This window comes from Calliphora vicina, chromosome 2, assembly GCF_958450345.1.
Source record: "Calliphora vicina chromosome 2, idCalVici1.1, whole genome shotgun sequence".
NCBI lineage: Eukaryota > Metazoa > Arthropoda > Insecta > Diptera > Calliphoridae > Calliphora > Calliphora vicina.
Window position 1 is genome coordinate 120,130,429 of NC_088781.1, and position 7,347 is coordinate 120,137,775.

Genomic DNA, 7,347 nt, shown 5'->3' on the forward strand with positions numbered 1-7,347 from the left:
AGCAACGTTACTGAGCTTTTGCTCTAAACGAAGAGAATGCTTAGAAGCGGAGTTCTTTTTTGAAGGAGTTCTTTTATTTCAGTAATAAAGTTTTCCTTCTAAACAAAAAGTAAGCAAAGCTATTGAAAGGGAGCATTTTTTATAAGGGAGCTTTCATTCTAATTTAAATGAAGGTTCAGTGCTTTTTTCTAAAATATAATAAAGCTCAGTAATAGAGATTTCTTTCTAAATGAAAATTAAGCAAAGTTACTGAGCTGTTGTTCTAAACGAAAAGAAAGCTAAGAAACGGAGCTTATTTTAAAGTAAAAGACATCTCAGTATCAGAGTGATTTCCTAAATGAAAATAGAGTTCAGTAATATGGCTTCTTTCCTTCTAAATGAAAAGTAAGCTATGTTACTGAGCTTTTGTTGTAAAATCGAAAAGAAGGTTCAGTGTGACGGTTTTTTATTCTAATAGAAAACAAAGTTCAATAGGACAGTTTTTTCTAAAAAAAACTTAAAGCTCACTAAAAGAACTTTTTTTTTCTATACGAAACATAAAGCTCAGTAATACAGCAGTACGGTTTTTTTCCAAAATAACGTAAAGCTCTCTAAGAGAGCTTTTATCTATACGAAACATAAAGTTCAGTGATACAGATTTTTCATAAACGGAAATAGCTTTTTTTCTAAATGACAAGAAAGCTCTGTTGCAAAACGTTATTTCTAAACGAAAAGAAAGCTCTTTATTATATGTATTTGTTCAAAAATCCATATTTTTCAATCTTTAAACTTTAAAGCAATTTCTTATTTTCCTTAACAATTTACAAAACTTGCTATTTCTCTCGTTTATAGCATTTTTGTTATAATTAATTTTCCATTTTTACAGTCTGTTTTACCTCACTTGTCTGTTTAAATATGTTATCTGGTGTTTTTATGTACAGCTGCCAAAAAGGAATATAAATCTTTCCAAGCCATTTATAAAAATTAAGCTGTATTTGTAAGTGAATATACATATGTGTGTGTGCAACTGTGTATGTGTGTCTTTGTTGAATGTGTGTAGATGTGCGAGAATATATAAACTTTAATACCATGGAATATAATTGCAGTAAAAAAAGAGCAAAATAATAAAAACAATTTTTAATATGTTTTTAATTATTTTTATGGTAAATTTGTTAAAAGCTTTTAGCAAAATAACAAATACAACAGCAACAATAACAATAAAAACAAATTAAACGGCAAAGATTTTTAAGGGGTTCAAGCAAATAAAATATAAAATAATGAAGAGTATAACACAAAATATAATATTAAACTTAAAAAATTTTAAGATTTACAGAAATTAATGCTCTCCTTCTTAAGATAATGAATGTTTTAAAAAGAAAATTACAATTTATATTGCCTGCTTTAAGGCAGTTTATTAACTCTTAACAATATAAGCCTTAAAATCCTATGTTTCTAAACAAATTCCTATAAATTTGTTGTATATACTACTGTGAAATTCTTATTTTGCCTAACAAATGTAATTCCTTACTCATTTATATTCATGAAAAAAAAATAACAAATACTCGGTATTATAGAGAAATTTGTGTAAATTTTTGCCACTTTTACAAGAAACATGAAATTTTTATGCTTTATTTTTATTTTTTTACAAGCTATCAAACATCATACAATCACATATTTTGTTGGTCGTCTAAGGAGGTATACAAGAACAAAAAATAAAAAAAAAATATAATAAAAGAATGTCGAAAATATTGCATATAAATTTTAGCAAAATAAACCCTATACCCCTAAATATATGCTGTATTTAGAGACATATAGACGGACGGACATACATCTGTTTATAGCAAAAAATATGTATGTATTCTTTAAAATTATACCAACAATACTTACGAGTACTCTTGGCATATCGCATACATAAAATATGCATTCTTGTAGAAATATTTTCACATATATTAAGGAAAAACGTACATGCATACGTTCATAAATAAATTATAAAGATATAAGAAGGAGTGAATTCCAAAAAAACAGGATGCCAAAGAATGTGTCAGGAATAAATTGAAGATAGTTCAGTTGGTCCTAAAAAAATTTTAAAATTTGATTCTATTGTTACATTTTTACCTTTTAAAAACGGTGGTTTATTTCCTTTAAATAAAGCGAATACATTTGATTACATTTGATAAAAGCAGTTGATGTTAACTCTAACAGCGCTTATGATAAAACGAATTACTCGACTGCAACCTTTGCCACTGTTTATACACAGCGCCATCTTTCTTCCAGTAGCTTATTGAAGGTTATATTTCTACAACGATCAACTCAAAGATTTTATTCAATGTTGTATGTTCCACAGCAATGTAAATAATATCCACAGATATGTTAATCGCCGGTAAACAACATTGTCCACAATTAGAAGTCTCCAGAAATAGAAAGGGTTCAGAAAATTGATGCAACTGTTAACCAGCCGTTAGAATCGTTATATTTGAAATCAAATACAATTTCGTAACAATATGACTCTCTTAGTATTTTGATAATCAATCGTAGTTCTTTAAATACACCAATCTGACCATCAATCGTAGTTGTTTAAACAGCCCAATTTAATCATAAACTGTAGATCTTTTACTAGTGCAATTTGATTATCTATCATTGATCATTAAATAAATAGTTCAAATTGATCGTCAATTGTACTTTTATAAATAATCCAATTTGATTATCAAGTGTAGTTCTTCCAATAGTCCAATTTGATCATCAATCGTAGTTGTTTAAATACACCAATTTGATCATCAATCGCAGTCCTTTAAATAGTCCAAATTGATTATCAATAGTAGGTCTTTAACTTGTCCAATGTTATCACCAGTCGCAGTTCCTTAAATAGTCCAATTTGATCATCAATCGTTGATCTTTAAATAGACAAATTTGATTATCAATCGCAGTTCCTAAATAGTTCAATCTGATCATCAATTGTTGTCCCCTAAATACTTCAATTTGATCATCAATCCTAGTTTATAAATAGTTCAATTTGATCATCAATCGTTGATCTTTAAATAGTCCAATTTGATCTTTAAGTATTCAGTTCTTTTAGCTTTAATCGTAGATCTTTAAGTATTCAAATCTTAGCTTCAATCGTGGTTCTTTAAGTATTCAAATCTTAGCTTCAATCGCGGTTCTCTTAGTATTCAAATCTTAGCTTCAATCGTACTTATTTCAGTATTCAAATCGTGGTTCCTTAATCATTCAAATCATAGCTTCAATCGTGGTTCCTTAAGTATTCAAATCTCAGCTTCAATTGTGGTTCCTTAAGTATTCAAATCTTAGCTTCAATCGTGATTCCTTAAGTACTCAAATCTTAGCTTCAATCGTGGTTCCATAAGTATTCAAATCTCAGCTTCAATTGTGGTTCCTTAAGTATTCATATCTTAGCTTCAATCGTGATTCCTTAAGTACTCAAATCTTAGCTTCAATCGTGGTTCCATAAGTATTCAAATCCTGGTTCCTTAAGTATTCAAATCCTGGTTCCTTAAGTATTCAAATCTTAGCTTCAATCGTGGTTCCTTAAGTATTCAAATCCTGGTTCCTTAAGTATTCAAATCTTAGCTTCAATCGTGGTTCCTTAAGTATTCAAATCTTAGCTTCAATCGTGGTTCTTTAAATATTCAAATCTTAGCTTCAATTTTGGGTCTTTAAGTATTCAAATCTTAGCTTCAATCGTGGTTCTTTAAGTATTCAAATCTTAGCTTCAATTGTGGTTCTTTAAGTATTCAAATCTTAGCTTCAATCTTAACTTCAATATAGGTTCTTTAAGTATTCAAATCTTAGCTTCAATTGTGGTTCTTTAAGTATTCAAATCTTAGCTTCAATCTTAACTTCAATCGAGGTTCTTTAAGTATTCAAATCTTAACTTCATTCGTGGTTCTTTAAGTATTCAAATCTTAGCTTCATTCGTGGTTCTTTAAGTATTCAAATCTTAGCTTCAATCGTGGTTCTTTAAGTACTCAAATCTTAGCTTCAATCGTGGTTCTTTAAGTATTCAAATCTTAGCTTCATTCGTGGTTCTTTAAGTATTCAAATCTTAGCTTCATTCGTGGTTCTTTAAGTATTCAAATCTTAGCTTCAATTGTGGTTCCTTAAGTATTCAAATCTTAGCTTCAATCGTGATTCCTTAAGTACTCAAATCTTAGCTTCAATCGTGGTTCTTTAAGTATTCAAATCTTAGCTTCATTCGTGGTTCTTTAAGTATTCAAATCTTAGCTTCATTCGTGGTTCTTTAAGTATTCAAATCTTAGCTTCAATCGTGGTTCTTTAAGTACTCAAATCTTAGCTTCAATCGTGGTTCTTTAAGTATTCAAATCTTAGCTTCATTCGTGGTTCTTTAAGTATTCAAATCTTAGCTTCATTCGTGGTTCTTTAAGTATTCAAATCTTAGCTTCAATTGTGGTTCCTTAAGTATTCAAATCTTAGCTTCAATCGTGATTCTTTAAGTATTCAAATCTTAGCTTCATTCGTGGTTCTTTAAGTATTCAAATCTTAGCTTCAATTGTGGTTCCTTAAGTATTCAAATCTTAGCTTCAATCGTGATTCCTTAAGTACTCAAATCTTAGCTTCAATCGTGGTTCCATAAGTATTCAAATCCTGGTTCCTTAAGTATTCAAATCCTGGTTCCTTACGTATTCAAATCTTAGCTTCAATCGTGGTTCCTTAAGTATTCAAATCTTAGCTTCAATCGTGGTTCTTTAAATATTCAAATCTTAGCTTCAATTTTGGGTCTTTAAGTATTAAAATCTTAGCTTCAATCGTGGTTCTTTAAGTATTCAAATCTTAGCTTCAATTGTGGTTCTTTAAGTATTCAAATCTTAGCTTCAATCTTAACTTCAATATAGGTTCTTTAAGTATTCAAATCTTAGCTTCAATTGTGGTTCTTTAAGTATTCAAATCTTAGCTTCAATCTTAACTTCAATCGAGGTTCTTTAAGTATTCAAATCTTAACTTCATTCGTGGTTCTTTAAGTATTCAAATCTTAGCTTCAATCGTGGTTCTTGAAGTATTCAAATCTTAGCTTCAATCGTGGTTCATTAAATATTCAAATCATAGCTTCAATCCTGGTTCTTTAAGTAGTCAAATCTTAGCTTCAATCGTGGTTCTTTAAGTATTCAAATCTTAGCTTCAAGCGTGGATCTTTAAGTAGTCAAATCTTAGCTTCAAACGTGGTTCTTTAAGTATTCAAATCTTAGCTTCAAGCGTGGATCTTTAAGTAGTCAAATCTTAGCTTCAATCGTGGTTCCTTAGCTTCAATCATGGTTCTTTAATTACTCAAATCTTAGCTTCAATCGTGGTTCTTTAATTACTCAAATCTTAGCTTCAATCGTGGTTCTTTAAATACTCAAATCTTAGCTTCAAGTTTATTCCACGATTGAAGCTTCCGCCAGAAGCTTTAAGAATTCAAATCTCAGCTTTAATCGTGGTTCTTTAAGTATTCAAATCTTAGCTACAATCTTAACTTCAATATAGGTTCTTAAGTATTCAAATCTTAGCTTCAATCTTAACTGTAATCGATGTTCTTTAAGTATTCAAATCTTAGCTTTAATCGTTTTTTAAGTATTCAAATCTTTAAGTATTCAAATCTTTGCTACAATCTTAGCTTTAATCGTGGTTCTTTAAGTATTCAAATCTTAGCTTCAATCGTGGTTCTTTAAGTATTCAAATCTTAGCTTCATTCGTGGTTCTTTAAGTATTCAAATCTTAGCTTCAATCGTGGTTCTTTAAGTATTCAAATCTTAGCTTCAATCGTGGTTCTTTAAGTATTCAAATCTTAGCTTCAATCGTGGTTCTTTAAATATTCAAATCTTAGCTTCAATCGTGGTTCTTTAAGTGTTCAAATCATAGCTTCAATCGTGGATTTTAAGTATTCAAATCATAGCTTGAATCGTGGTTTTTTAAGTATTCAAATCTTAGCTTCAATCGTGGCTCTTTAAGTATTCAAACCTTAGTTTCAATCGTGGTTCTTTAAGCATTCAAATCTTAGCTTCAATCGTGGTTCTTTAAGTATTCAAATCTTAGCTTCAATCGTGGTTCTTTAAGTATTCAAATCTTAGCTTCAATCGTGGTTCTTTAAATATTCAAATCATAGCTTCAATCGTGGTTCTTTAAGTGTTCAAATCATAGCTTCAATCGTGGTTCTTTAAGTATTCAAATCTTAGCTTCAATCGTGGTTCTTTAATTATTCAAATCTTAGCTTCAATCGTGGTTCTTTAAGTATTCAAATCTTAGCTTCAATCGTGGCTCTTTAAGTATTCAAACCTTAGTTTCAATCGTGGTTCTTTAAATATTCAAATCTTAGCTTCATTCGTGGTTCTTTAAGTATTCAAATCTTAGCTTCAATCGTGGTTCTTTAAGTATTCAAATCTTAGCTTCAATCGTGGTTCTTTAAGTATTCAAATCTTAGCTTCAATCGTGGTTCTTTAAGTATTCAAATCTTAGCTTCAATCGTGGTTCTTTAAGTATTCAAATCTTAGCTTCAATCGTGGTTCTTTAAGTATTCAAATCTTAGCTTCAATCGTGGTTCTTTAAATCATCAGGTTGCTTATGACGAATGCACTTTTTCAAATCCCTGCTCTTGCTGTATTATTTTATAGACAACGTCGTTTTTAATGCAAATAAACATTAGCACATAGGAGGAAATATCGTTATGTACTCGTATGAGTATTTATGCATTCTTGCATACATACATAATTTTTCGTATATAAATTCTTTTGTAGTTTATGCTGTTGATGATAATGTAATGTCGCCTCCTAACGTTATGCTATAGTTATAAACAATATTTTAACTTGTTTGCTTCCTCCATACTCACATAGACACACATACATACATACATACATCCAGTTGAACTCCTTTCAAGGAGCAATACTTGTTGGAGGTTATAAATTTGATGGGTGGTGCATATTGCTTACACTCAGCACAGCTACAGCTCAGCTACATCTACAGCTATTGTAGTGTTAAGTATTCATATTTAAAAGAAAAATGAAGAGAAAATTTATTATAGAAAAAATTGTTTATGCTTAAAATGCTAAATATTCCGGCAACAGGATAACAAGGATAATAAAAGGCGAGAATGTAATAAAAAAAATAAAAGAATCACTAAAAACTTAAAGAGAAATTCTAAACACATGCTCTAGAAAATAAAGCAAAATACGAAGAAATAGAAAATAAAACTTTTATATGATTTCCCAGGGCTTTAAACGTACATATAAGAAACAAGAAGTTTAGGGGGCAACAATTTTCTTTATTTTATTTTTAAGGCAATAAATGCAACAGTATGGCCTAGAAAACGTGCAGCAACATACAACAGTTAAACTTTTAAAGATTCTACATGTATGTATGATG